The sequence below is a fragment of the Paramisgurnus dabryanus genome, chromosome 7 (genome assembly GCF_030506205.2).
Source record: "Paramisgurnus dabryanus chromosome 7, PD_genome_1.1, whole genome shotgun sequence".
In the NCBI taxonomy this organism is placed as follows: Eukaryota; Metazoa; Chordata; class Actinopteri; order Cypriniformes; family Cobitidae; genus Paramisgurnus; species Paramisgurnus dabryanus.
Window position 1 is genome coordinate 31,145,707 of NC_133343.1, and position 15,193 is coordinate 31,160,899.

Below are 15,193 nucleotides of genomic sequence, written 5' to 3' on the forward strand. Positions count from 1 at the left end.
GTAAACATCTGACTGGCGTTCTCGTAGTCTTTGTACATTTGAGTGTTTTTAAGAACTTCAACATGCACTCAGTTTCGATGGAGCCGAACATCGGGCACCTGTGGGGCGAGTCACGGCCTCACAGTAAGAGATTGACTTTGTGAAACCAGACCGCTCTCTCTTCTGCACTGCGTTTCTTTCTCCCGTGAAGGTCGAACGAATTAGGTCAGTCAGAAATTCTGGGCCATATCCAGACTCTCTGAAGACCTTTGAAATGACTCGCATCAGGGCTTCAATGCACCTCCATCAAGAACCGCTCTGATCTCCACATGAAACACAGGCCAGGTAGCATCACGGAGTGCTTATTTATTTGCATAAAACTAGCACGGTGATCAATATGTTAAATATGAGAGTTGAGAATTGAGTCAACGGTCCAGTCAACTTTGGTTGCAAAGGTTGAGTGTCTGATGTACTTCCACACTTTTGTTTCCCCACAGGTGCCTGAAATCGTTTGATCGACTGGTGCACATTTCGGTGGGTGGATATTCTTTGCCCCAAAGCAAAGAGGGAAATCAAACTGATTCAGATCTAGGCCAGTGTGAGTAAGTACCCCCAAAAAGGCCCGATCCACAGAGAAACAAACTTTGTGATGGATCACCGGCACTGGTGCACCGTCTCTCCAGCTTAATAACCTGTATAAAAACATCCAGTTTAGACAAAACTCTTTAATTTTGCTTTGATTCAGAAGAATTAGAAGACTGACACTAAATAGATTGTTTGTCTCAGACATTTTCTTTGGGTGTACCAAAAGAGACAATTGAATGAGACCAAATCAGACAATTGTTGACATTTAGCAATACTATACAGCTATAAAGTTAATGTGAAAGGCGAGGCTCCCACAGTTTGGTCATAATTCAAAAAACAATCCAAGCATAGTTCATGATATTGTTAAAATCTGTACTGTAACACTACAGGAGATGAATGTCTACAAAATTCTCCATTGCACTGAATGCCATCACCATGTAACAAATTGCAAAAAACTTTTGTCATACGAGGATGCCCAAGCTGTTTTAAAGTTAAAAATGTTAAGCGTGACAAAAACTGCTTTCACACACTCTTTACTGGTAAATAAAGTTAAGATTTTATGTGCGAACAATAAAGATGTGCATCTCCATAATCGAGTCTGATGCGATATGCATCTCGATGCCTACAATACATTTCATTAAAGATACATGAAGCAGCTACACAATGCACTCCAATTTTGATTCGGTCAAACATAATATCATTCAATGCTATGTAATTTAATGTGGTACAGATAGTTTATTTTTATTTCTGTGTTTCAGATTGCAAATTATAATGAACTTGAGTGTCTTCTTACTTTTAACACATGGCCTTCTGACAAACAGGTCTTGATGAACCTGATACCACTTGATAACAAGGAAACAATTTAATTTGTTTAGTCTTGTAATGGTATGAGATTTTCATGGTATGATAATCATCTGAAAAATATGAATACGTTTTTTGTTTAACACGTGAATCCTTTAAAAACGATACTTAAATTAATAATTATAAATACATACGTAGATTAAAGTCTCTTGCCTTGACACGGATTTACGATTAAACTGACATTTCATTACGACTGCCACTAGGAGGCGAACTCCGACTTTCGTGTCTGAATGCAATGTACAATGGAAAGGCGGTTTAGCCTATATCTTTCAAATATTAAAAAAGAAAACATGAAGTGCAATTTTAGTCATTAGGAGAAGACTGGCTATATGTTGTTAATAATTGAAATGCAACAATTTATGAAAGTTGAACAGTAATAAACAAAAGAAGTTTAAGAGATTTACATGTATTGATTATTATTTACACTTGCACTTTTTTGTGCAACGTTCATAGTTGAACTATTTAATTGGTTTCTTGCAATGTTAAACTGCAATTGTTTTTAAAATATTAAAAAAAGAAATATAAATAAATATAGTTTTTAGTAATTAAAAGGCAAAATACCGAATAACAAGATGTGTGCATCTTTTTTTTAAATGCATTTTTTTTATAACATTAGTTATAACATATATATAAAACAGGTAAAAATGAAAAAATGAAAGGTAAAAACAGGGGTAAAAGTTTGGCATGCATCATATTTACAATTTTAAAATCTGGCCCTCGAAGAAGAGTAGATGAAGACCTGATTTACTTTATCAAACATTTTTATAAAAGTATGAGTTTACTTTTAGAATAAAATAAAACTGCACATCTCCAACTTGAACAAAATAATAAGTTATTTCTCTTTAGATTAGACAAGAATAAACCAAACTGTCCTTCCTCGTAAACAGCATAAATGAAAGAGCAAAAAGTGCAGGGTCATTTTTGTGTATTCCCACACTGAAGATTTAAAAAAAAAATTTGGCAGGGGATAGAGATTAGAATTTAAGATCTGACATTTTCGCAAGACCATTTTTTGATGGTCTTGGTCTTGTCTCGGTCTCAACTGTCTTTAGTCTTCCCACAAAATCTTCCTCTAGTCTTGGTCTCAGTTTAGGTGGTCTCGACTACAACACTGCCCCTAACCATTACAATAAAACAACTAGCATGACTTTTTAGTCACCAAAAAGAGACAAGTGTCTGCTGTCAGGCCCCTAATGACAGATCACCAGCAGGGGGCAGCAGAGAAATACAATTGAGAATACAGCACATCTCTCTCTCTCTCTCTCTCTCTCTCTCTCTCTCTCTCTCTCTCTCCCTCTCTTATTGGTTTATGGCTGTATGTGGTAATTTGCTCATGACTGCAGTAAGCATCATCCATCATTTGTTAATTAGAAAACATAAGAATGAACGGTGAATATAAATAGAGAGCTAAACCTGCGTGCGATAGTAAAAACTTTTCATGCTTGATGTTGCTAAAATAGTTTTAAATATTTTAGAGTGTGATTCAACCTTGCAAATGAGCTCAGTGCACAATTACTGTACTATTTTTTTATCATAATCTCTCGTGCTGAATAATGCATGCTGTGGTTATGAAATCTGAATAATAAAGTGGTTCATTAAGTGTGGTATATTGTTCATGTAGAGATACCTCACTTATCATACAAACAGCTCTGGTTTCACATCTGATGGGAACTTAATTACGTTACTTAACTGAGGTTTGGTTCATTAGTGGTTAAGCGTGTAGGTTAAGTTGAAAAGTTTTGTGTGTGATGCGTTTTATCCATCATGCATCTCTCTTTTATCAGTCAGTTGTGAACAGAAGTATTTGGTCTGAAATGCTTTAGTTGCATATAATCAACATGATCTCACAAAGTTCCATGGGATAGTCACGCAATTTTTTGCTCATTTATCTGCGGCATTCTCACGGATTGGTTATTCAACTGCTTTTTCCTATTTTCAAACCATTGTCACTTTGGTTTAGGGATAGATTTGGTGTTTGCGTTAGTATGTCACTTTAAGTATTGGTTTATACTATTTTTTCTGATTTATTCTTTTATATTTTCTAAACTTTAAACAATTGTCACCTGGCATTGGGGTTAGAGTTGGGTTTATGTAAGGATGTCATTTTATGTAAATCTAACCCTAAACCGATGCAACAATGGTAAGAAAAGAAAGTCCGTGGTAGGGACACGGAAAAATGCGGAGATCTATGAGAATGTCACGGAAAAATAAGCAAAAAATTCTGTGACTTTCCCAAGGAAATTCGTGAGATCAGTTGTTATGTTTTCCTCAATGTCATTCATTGTGAAGTTGAGTGATCATGACAACAAATTTGAGTAGCAAATGAGCAGCAGCCAATAGCGTTGCATAAACAGGAATCACATGATCTGCCACCTGATACGGCTGGACAGGTGTACCACGCTCTCTCTCTCTCTCTCTCTCTCTCTCTCTCTCTCTCTCTCTCTCTCTCTCTCTCTCTCTCTCTCTCTCTCTCTCTCTCTCACACACACACACACACACACACACACACACACACACACACACACACACACACACACACACTGTGTAATTCAATAACATGCTCTTGAGCTCAGTTTGTCTTAAAGGCAAACTTGGATGTAAAAGTGTGTGTGTGTGTGTGTGTGTGTGTGTGTGTGTGTGTGTGTGTGTGTGTGTGTGTGTGTGTGTGTGTGTGTGTGTGTGTGTGTGTGTGTGTGTGTGTGTGTGTGTGTGTGTGTGTGTGTGTGTGTGTGTGTGTGTCTGTGTGTGTGTGTCTGTGTCTCTGTGTGTGTTAGCTTAAGGCGCTGTGGCTCACAGTTATCCACACATTTCCTCACATTCACACCTCATTGTACAGCACTGTCGTTACACCTGACAGCTCACTGCTGCAAGATTTTGTTATTGCAATGCAACATATTGACATTTTATATAAATAATACATCAGTTACATTAAATACTTTAAGATGAGATTTTTTATGGGCAGATTTTGAATCAGGAAAAGACAACTTTTATCCAATAGGAGTCAAGAAAACTGTAAACTGCTCAGCCCTGTCATTAAAACTGAATAATTGTACCTGCTTTAAAATGTAAATCTATTGACTTTATAGCAAGATTACATATAGTAAAATATAGTAAAATAATGATGCTGGTACACTTATTATAGTGACACCACAGAACAGGTTCACTTGTAATTACAATTTAATAAAGCAGTTGCTGTTCTTTCATTCTTTTATTTGCATTTTCTTTATTTCTTTCACTTCAAAAACAAATTTTACTGAAAATGTCAATTTCATTCCTTCTATAAAATTAGTCTGAATGAGCAACAGTAACCCGAGGGAGGCAAAGGGTCAGTTTGGTCAATTTAAATGGCTTTCTTGCTTACACAAACCGATTTAGTCAGCATTTAGGACACTAAATCTACCAACCCAGCACCTCACTAAAATATGGCGTTTATTGCGACTGTCACACAAACATATCAAACTCTATTTCTGCTTCATCATCACTCCTAGAAACCCAACAGACAGGACGGACGAGCGCTGAAATGTGACCTCAAGCGTGCGAGACCTTCACTAAAGCCTGCAGAGACAATCATATCCATTAGGACAGAAAACAAACTCAAAGCAAACGCTTCCCTTTTGTCGTGTCACATGAATGAAAGAATGAACAGATGTAGCGATCAAGGAAAATGGACGCGTCTGAGCTCTTGAATGTTGTGAGGGTGAAAAGAATTGCTTTTCTGCATTGTATGCAGTCAGAGTTTATGAAGCTGTTACATCAAGAGTGATGGATGTGACATCTGAGATGTTGTTGTTAAAGCAAAAATGCATCTGAGTCAGAAGAGAGAGAGAGAGAGAGACAGAGAGAATACTACCACACCTGTACTACGCAGTTTAAAATGCAGATGAATTAAAAACAAGAAGTGTTTAAAAAACAGCCAGGCATCTGCATTTCACATCATAACAAAACATTAATCATTCCTGTCATTTGTTTACAGAGTTGTTAAAATTATTTATTGAGTTTGAGAATTACTTCCTCATTGTATCAGTCATGTTATAATATAGTGTACAGTGGTCAACCAAATTGGGTTTTTTTAATGGCTGTCATCAATATCTGGACAGCTAAATAATGTAATGTAATGTAATATAATATATTATACCACGAGGCTGTTAAATGCTTCATTCTGATTGGTTGACAAACGTTCTAAGGGTGTGCATTATTTTTACGTAAACGCACACCTACACTGTAGGGATGGGACGGTATGAAAATTTCATATCATGATTATAGTGACCAAAGTTATCACGGTTATCAATATTATCATGGTTTTGTTTAAATGAGATGGAAATGTTCAAAAAGGACTGATACACACACTGAAAACATTTGAACAAGTTTTATTTTTGAAAATCACAATTTAATATTTCATGTACCTGAAATTATTTCTGTGGTAAAAAAAATCTGTCTAATAAGTTTACCGTGAATAAATACATTAACCCTTAAATGCCTTCTTGCTTGTGCAAAAAACTATGTTACATGTGCATGCCTGCATCAAACCGATTCTGGCTGGACAGGATTTACAGCGAGTTTTCAAAGTCACAGTAATCAAACACGGTTGTAATGATAATTAAATTTTAAACGATAATACTAACCATCAGGACATTTTATCATGGTTAATCATGAAATCGGTAATTGTCCCATCCCTATCCCTAAATAAAGGCTAGATTTACTTAAAAATATAGTGCATCATTTTTGCATCCTCTTTTTTAAGTAAGTTTTACTTGAATTTTTAAGCAATTGCATATATTACTTAAAATTCCATGTAATACTTACTTTAAAAAAATGGATGATACACTATATTTTTAACTAAATCCTTTATTTTTTTCAGTGTATGAAGTAGTTCCAGGTCTGACGACCACATTACAGTTACATATCACTACGCCAAGTTTAACTGAAATAACAGATTTATTTAATTTCATTAAAAAGCGTTAAAAAAGAAAAATAAATTGAAATTATTAAAGGTGTAGTGTGTAACTTTTAAAAGGATCTCTTGACAGAAATGCAAAATAATATTCAAAGCTATATTTTCAGGGGTGTATAAAGACCTTTTTACAATGAACCAAAGTTTGTATTGCCTTAGAATGAGGTGTTTTTATCTACGTACACCGAGGTTCTGTGAAAGTCGCCATTTTGTGCCGCCATGTTTCTACAGAAGCCCTAAACGGACAAACCTTTTTATACTTAGTTGTCTCCGACGATGACATTTTTCCGGTGACGGCTATCGTAGCTTTTCTATGCGTTTCAAAAACGATGGGTGAGCAGTGGACTGAGCCGTTGGTTGCAATCTGCAACCTCACCACTAGATGCCACTAAAATTTACACACTGCACCTTTAATATATTTTTTTTTTCAATTGCCTGCTTTTTCAATTTTGTTTTTGTTTCATTTCTGATAATATAAAACTAATACACATTAATGCATAAATAATGATGACATTTAGTACACAATGTAACAGCCCATCTGCATTACCACCCCGTTGTCAATTATTCATAATATAATATAATATAATATAATATAATAATAATAAGTATATTTGTAGCAATAGTCAAACAATACATTTATTAAATTGTAAAAATAATAAATTTTTCTTTCATGCCAAAAATCATTACAAAATGTAAAGATCATGTTTAATGAAGATATTTTGTACATTTCCTATCATAAATATACTAAAACTTTTATTTTTGTGAGTGGATGCAATTGCTAATGACATCATTTGGACAACTTTAAAGGCAATTTTTGTAATAACGTTTTTTGGCACCCTCAGAATACAGAATTTTAATAGTTGTACCTTGGCCAAATACTTAACAAACCTTATAAAAAACACAAATCAATGGTAAGCTTATTTACTTAGCTTTCAGATGATGTATAAATAAATAAATTAATAAAAACCATTATGGTTTTGTGGTCTACGGTCACATTTATGAAATTAATACAAATCAGATCTACCACTTTTGAACACTGGCCATGCAGATGTGATTATGAATACAGTCCAGTTATTCAGCCTGGCCGATATATCAGTCTGTCTCTAATGGTATATATTCTTATACATCCATGCTAATAGATTTGTACTTAATTTAGTACTGTTTATACACTCTGATGGTTAAGGTTGACTAAGCAAATTCTTGTCCGAAGCCGCAAGAGCCTTTTGGAGGTTATTACATCCTCCTGAGCTTAAAAGAAAATAAAACATTTACTGTCTATTGACTGTCATTTCAACCACACACTGGGTTACTCTCATCACACTTCATATGGATGCGTACCAGAACAACACATTTACAGCAGGCAGAGACCATCCAATTTCATGAGCCATCAAACAGATATCCACCTTTAATACGTACAGCACCCCAGAGAGCAGGACATACAGAGAACAACAGGGTTAACATCAGTTCAGATCTCATCCTGGTATCACAATTAAGACAAACCTGCAAGACTCATGCAAAATTCAGAAAAGACCAAATTAAACATCCCCAACCTCACAACCCCCATGCGATGCTGTAATAGCGCATTATGAGATTTTTAATACAGCACCAATATTACCAAAACCCCATCCATTACCATAAAACACAAAAAAAGACAATGTTTTTCCTCTGACATTACCGGCCGCTGTACAGCAGTACGGCACTAAGATTGATTACAGTAAAGGAGAAACTGTTTCTCCTCATTGCACAAACTCCTGATACAGCCCAAGCGTATGTCCGTGAGCGATGCGGCGAGCCTCCTCTGCCTCACCTCTGTTTTCAGAAAAGCGAGGTCTACCCTTCATCTAAATGAGTGTTTTTATTATCTGGAGCTCTCAAGGACCGACCCGAGGTCTTGGACGAAGCGCTGCGGCCCAGGACACCTCCCTGCTATGCATCTCCCATTTTTCTCAGACTTACACACATGAGATTACACCTTCAGTTGCTTTTTTTCTGTTATTAGGCCTGCTGGGATGTCTTTAATCTCTGTTACTGTAACGGTGCATGTGGCACCAATGAAAAAAGCACACAGCGTTCGACTTTTGTCGCTGACCTCAGTCCTTTCATGAGGAACATAATGGAAACGTGTTAAAGTGGACACTATAAAAAAATTAAAATCCGGTTTAGTTAAGAAATACAGTCAAGGTAATGAAGTTCATAAGACGCAATTCTTTCTGAAAGCAGACGTGGCAAGAAAATTTGCGATTGCTGTGGGTGAAAACAGCTTCATCAGCAAAAAGGTTCAACAATCAGCGAGTCCACATCCAGTAACAAGCTCTCAGCTTGATGTCAACCATCTCTGGGTCAATACTGCTCTTAATAATTCATCAGGGCTTCCTTGGGACTATTCTGTAGTATTTCAATACACATGCAAAGCATATAAACCATCAAGGTGATATCAAAGCATTTTTGGAAACAAAACTAGAAAGAAGAAGTAAATACTGTACAATATCACCATCATCTTTTTGTTTCACAGTGTCCACACACATTTAACTTCGACTTACAAGTTCTGCGCACATTGGCCACTATTATGTAATGTGATACTGCAGCACTAGGACGCTGCACGCACTCAAATGCGCGCTGGGAAAGTTGCAAAGATCTCCTCTCGACTACACACCTTTCTCCATAAGCCTCTTTTCAGCATCACAGCGCGAACACATTTACAATCATACCAGCGTTAGAAAGCTTCACGTGTCTAAACGCATTGCATAAACTGCACGCCTTGCTGTAAAAGATGAGTACAGTACTTACCTTTGTACCGTGCGTATCCTCCGCGGAGATGTACTGCACCAAGAGGAGAATGCTGGTGGTGGGAGGAGAAGGGAGGGGAGGGGTGCAGATGAACCAAACTTCGCAGGGCACTCGGGGAATAAAAGAAAAGTGACAATAATCAGGACTTTGGCGTATCCTCTTCTGGCTTTGTTGGTAATGTCTGGACAGACGTACAGCTGTCTTCTTCTGCGCGCTCACGCGCACCCGCACACAATAGCTCGGATCGGGACAGATGCGGTGATGCTCTCATGCGCGCGCACACATTTGCCAGCTTCACACCCTGCAATCGTTGCTCAGCACCGTTTTACTGCTGTATTTCCCGGCACTGCGCCGTCATTGGCTCAAACGCGGCTCGACAAAACGCCTCCCGTTTCTAATTGGCCGAAGGTGAGATATTTCATGGAATGCCCTGGACACCCATTCCCACCCCCCTGCTCTTTAAAACCCACATTGAGAATGCTGAGCTGTGAAAATCAGGAGGAGCGATAGGAAGAGAAGGGATGGAGCGGTGAAAGCGCTTGAGGAAGGAGGCGCGGTCACAAGTAAACGAGAAAAGCGGAAGGTGGGGGCGTTCACGCAGTAGCTACCTTGTCGTTTGTTTTAACTGTTGGTCTATAACGCACACATGCGTCAGACTGTGTACCGCGCAATGAGCGTCGCGTTTTATACGTCAAGTTTCCAAATACGTGCGTTCAGTTCCACTTGCTCTTAATAACGCAAGAACGCCGCTCCTTTTGAGTTTGGCAGTCAATTCCCACCGGCCCCGCCCACCATCCTTCCTTGCGTTGGGACGTCCGGGTCTTTTCACGAAGTAATTTTGGCTCAGTGAGTCATTTCCAACAAATCGATTCACCGATTCATCAACGAGCCATTATTCATACACCAATGCCTACTGTATTGGGAGTTCACTACGACATTGTACGTGTTGTTTTGTAGGCTTAAACAAATAGTTCACCCAAAAATGAAAATTCTGTCATAATTTTCTCATCCTCATGTTGTTTTAAACCTGTATGAAAAAAATATTTGGATAAATGAATGATGGCACAGCTGATGGTAACCATTGACGGTGGAATTCAACTGTGTGCTCACCATCATTTATAAAAATATCTTCTTCATCATTTATCACAACACTTCCATATTATTTGTTTTCCAACTTTTTGTGTTAGCTATCCCTTTAACAAATAAATAACCCTAAAAATCAAATTAATTGTATTGGAAACAAATCTGGCTACAATTAATGATTCCAATAGGACATAATTAAATGGTTTTCCCCAAGCTTTTGGATCAGTTAGACTATGTGCTTATTAAATTTATTGGATGGACACATTTCTATTCCATGAGGCCATAATAGGTGAAGGGCTGCCAATTTTAAAAAGTGAATGATTTTAAAATACCAGGAAACTGTGAGCCAGGGTGTTGTTTTTAAGTATAATAACAATAAATATATTTCACATCTCTACCGGATATGCGCCAAAGTCAAAAGCTCCGGTGCAGATCCGTTGTAGATCCGGCCTGGAGTCATCTGCTGTCTGGGAAGTACATCTGGAATGTTTACATAGTGAACCTACACATCCTATTAGACTATAAGTTACCATTTCAACTAAAAAGCAGAATTTTATCTCATTTAGTAGGTTGTCAAAGTATGCAATTTCAGACAGAATTGTGATGTTCGGGTCAGACAGACAGACAGGTAATGGTTCTTTTTATCCTGTGGCGCTCCAGTAAATATATTCAATAAGGCTCAGACTTCATCCCGCTGTGCACCAGCATCACGTATCTTAATGCGCTGTATATAAATTATGAAAGAGTGATGGGACTCAACTCTCCCAACACAGCATCTCCTTCACACACTCCAGAAGTTCAGAATAAAACCAGCATTTTATGGTCACTGAAGTCTTCTGTATTTCCTCACATGCGTTGCACGAAGAGGTGCTGGTGGAGATCTGTATGATACACATCAGCCAAATGGTGTCACTCCTCCACCCCTTTAAATCCATCTTTACTTTCAGTCTGGTGCCTCAATACTAATTAAATGGGTTTGATCGGGTCCAATACGTCAACATCTAAAATCAATGAAATAAAGTCAGGCAGCCATGCACAGGGCCGCTTCGCCTGGGTGCTTTTAACAGTGAATGCACACTCAGACTGGAGACTTACATTTCCATATAGGTTTCTGCTATATCAAAATATGCATTTTGACGCACCTGTCAATTCATATTTAATTTATAGATTCAGGTCTGATAGATGCGACTGTACAAGTATTTAAACCAAACCTGAGAGTGTCTAAACTTTGCAGAACATATTATAAAAATTTACAAATAACCTATACGATCTTGTGTAATGTCACTGGGTTTTCCTCTTTTTTTTGTTGGGAATGTCACAGGAGCAGAATAGAAAGTGCAGGGCCCGTGATTCGATTAGATTCATTATTACTGATGCAGTAGCAGAGTCTTTCAGGCTGTGGCAGATGTCCAAGTCATCCTGTTTCTGTGCCTGCAGAGTTATGCTTGCCATAGTCGAATGCAGCTTTTGGCCAATACAGTATATTTGACTGGAAAAACCCAGACTCTGTGACAGGGCAAGAATTCTTCAGATGTTTTAAGAGAAGAGTGGCACCACTTATTTGTTTTTTAATAATTTGTTTATTAAAAAGGGAGCTAGTGATCAGATTCAAGCTTTTACAATGTCCTGCACTTAATTATGTTGGTTTATAAGAGCCAAAATCTCAATATTATGCAAACTGGGAATACACTGAAAAAAATAAAGGCTGGATTTACTTAAAAATATAATGCATAATTTTGCATCCATTTTTAAGCAAGAAACGTGGAATTTATACTGCAACTGCTTAAAATTTCAAATAAAACTTACTTAAAAAAGTGGATGCAAAAATGATGCACTATATTAGTAAATCCAGCATATAATTTTTTTCAGTGTAGGGCTTTTCCAAATTCCCTACCTCTAGCCCAAAACTTCATTCCTTTTATTGTGGTTTCATGTGACTTAGTATACCGTGTCTTATTAAAGGTACACTTTTGACAAAAAAAAAATGCAATATAATATACATAACTATATTATCAGTGGTGTAAAAAGATCTCACATGAACCGTTATGGTATATTTTAGTACCTTAGAATGAGCCATTTTTATCTACATACATCGCGGGTCCCTTTAAATCCCCGTCATGTTTCTACAGTAGCCCTAAACTGACAAACTACACTCACCTAAAGGATTATTAGGAACACCTGTCCAATTGCTCATTAATGTAATGGTGTGGGGATGTATTCTTGGCACACTGTAGGCCCCTTAGTGCCAAAATTGGGCATCATTTAAATGCCAAGGCCTACCTGAGCATTGTTTCTGACCATGCCCATCCCTTTATGACCACCATGTACCCATTCTCTGATGGCTACTTCCAGCAGAATAATGCACCATGTCACAAAGCTCGAATTATTTTAAATCGGTTTCTTGAACATGACAATGAGTTCACTGTACTAAAATGTCCCCCACAGTCACTGGATTTCAACCCAATAGGGCATCTTTGGGATGTGGTGGAACGGGAGCTTCGTGCCTTGGGTGTGCATCCCACAAATCTCCATCAACTGCAAGATGCTATCCTATCAATATGGGCCAACATTTGTAAAGAATGTGCTTATTAAATTTATGAAGGCGAAAGAGGGTCAAACACAGTATTAGTATGGTGTTCCTAATAATCCTTTAGGTGAGTCACTTGTCACTATGTTGTCTCAGATGATGACATGTTTGTCCTGTGACGGCTACCGTAGCTTCTCTTTGCATTTCAAAAAGGAGGGGTGAGCTGTGGATGGAGCCGTTGGTTGCAATTCACAAACTCACCACTAGATGCCACTACAATCTACACACAACACCTTTGTCATAAAAATCATGATATAGAAACTATTGCAATCATCCAGAACACCTATCTAGTACCCTATGGCCTAGTCACCATGCAGATTACCCTAGCAACTGTCTCAAAACTGCCTAGCAACCACCTATGGTACTTTAATTCTTTCTCATTAGGTCTCCCAAGTACTAAAATAACAGTAGGAACATCTAGCTTCAGTCTGAACCCAAGACATATTCAAGTTAAACAGCATTATTATCGAGGCTGTATGTGCAGGGAATGCTTAATCACTCTAAACAACCCCTAATATCATTTCTCATTGAGTTATATGTTTGCAAATGAAGTTAAGTGCTGCATGTACAGTAGATGTGCTTCTCTATGTCATTAAACCTCACTGCAGAAGACACAACAGACATCATTTGTTTGTCCAGCTGCCGTGTCACAATATTGAATGACAAGCACTGAAACCCTGATTCAATAAACGCTGTTTTATTATTAGTCTTTGTTTGGGATGCTGCGTGTTATCAGATTACAGAAGATCACAATAGGATTGCTATTGAAATTAGTTGTGTATTTGCAGGTTTATGCATTTGAAAGTTTTGCATGTTAAAATTAGGAGTACAATAAACAGAACCACATTTGTGGGATAAACGTGGCCATAATTGCAAGGTATGCTTAAATGATATTAAATAATAGCACTAGAGGCTGTAATACAGGAATAATAAAACCGGATTACTTTTCTTCGGTAACTTTATTCCCAAAATCCGGTTTATTCATTCCATTAGGAATGGTTCCAAATAATGATTAAAAATCCTCTAGTTGGATTTTGTCACTATCTCTTCCTCTGAATCTAGTTTCATATCAAAGATTTCTGTATATCAGTGCAAACAAATTTATACTCAGCAAACTGCACTGACCTCACACCTGTTCTTATGTAGCTGTAAACATCTACAGATAAAGCTTTAGATTCAGTGTTGATCAATTCAGAGGACGTTTAGTAAACATCCAGTAAGTCAAGTGCTTGTGTGGGTTTAGAGATGCGGTGAAGGGTTTGGTGATGTTATGAATCTAGCATAAGTATTTATAACATGTTTTTCAAAGGAGTTGCAAAGGCAAATTCTTTAAAGGGTGCTAAACAAAATGAAATAAAAAATCGTAGCTGTCAGAAGAACTTTACATAAAACATGTTACAGTCATCATAACTGACTGTATTTTTGTCAAATCAACAGAGTTTTATGTTACTTTAACTTAAAAATTAAGTTAAACAATTTCAACTTGATTTCACAAGCCAAAACTTAAAATAGGTTGAGTTCACTTGCAAAACCAAATTGTTTTAACTTCAAGTTTTATTTGATGTGGCCAAGTTTTACTTGTGGTTGTAATATACAGGTAATTTTATACCAGATATGCACACGCACACCTCATATGGCAAAAAAAAAACATTTCACAGGCCAAAAATATATTCTTAATATACGCTAGATACATTTTGTAGAAAGTAATGCACAATTAAATATATTTTTGAATGAGAATATTTATTTAGTTTTAACTTTAATATATTAACATATATTTTCAAATGTATTTCAAAGGGGAAGCAAATATATTTCTAATATTACATTCCATATGGCAAAAATGTCTTTTTTGACTGAACATATTTTAAATATATGCTAAATACAAGTACATTTTATAAACTATATTTTCGAAGTTGAAAATATATTACATTTTAACCTTTGTAAAACTTATGTTTACAGGTTTGTAACATAAACAAAGTTTTTCTTCTAATAAGATGTGAATATATATATTTCCTTGGATTGAAATATATGGAGGGCTAAATATATTTTTAATGCTTTACTTAAAATTTTTTTTACGAAAAATGGCCAAAAAATTTATCGGTAAAAATATATATTTTAAAATATATTCACTGTAAAAAATACTTTGCTGCCTTAAAAATTTTTGTTGCATCAACTTGTATTTACTAGTCATTTCAACTTACTATTATTTATCTTGACTAGAGATGAGTTGTTATAACTACAGGTGAGTTGTTATAACTTATAAATTTAAGTTGACTTTTCTCAACTATATTTTACAAGTTGTGACAACTAATTTCTGTTGATATGAATTGTAAATCTGAGTTGATTTAACAAAAAATTTTAAG

General features: G+C 36.6%; 1 protein-coding gene across 2 annotated transcripts in view; it reads right to left on the minus strand.

Annotated features, from left to right (window-relative positions):
* syt2b (synaptotagmin IIb) overlaps positions 1-9,612 on the minus strand; it is a 47,168-nt gene extending 37,556 nt beyond the window's left edge. The window contains exon 1 of one of the 2 annotated variants that reach the window (XM_065279486.2): positions 9,164-9,612. The gene's annotated coding sequence lies outside the window, so the exon portion shown is untranslated. The remainder of the gene's footprint in view (positions 1-9,163) is intronic. The other variant, XM_065279488.2, reaches the window with a different exon arrangement.
* Between the last annotated feature and the right edge of the window lie 5,581 nt (positions 9,613-15,193).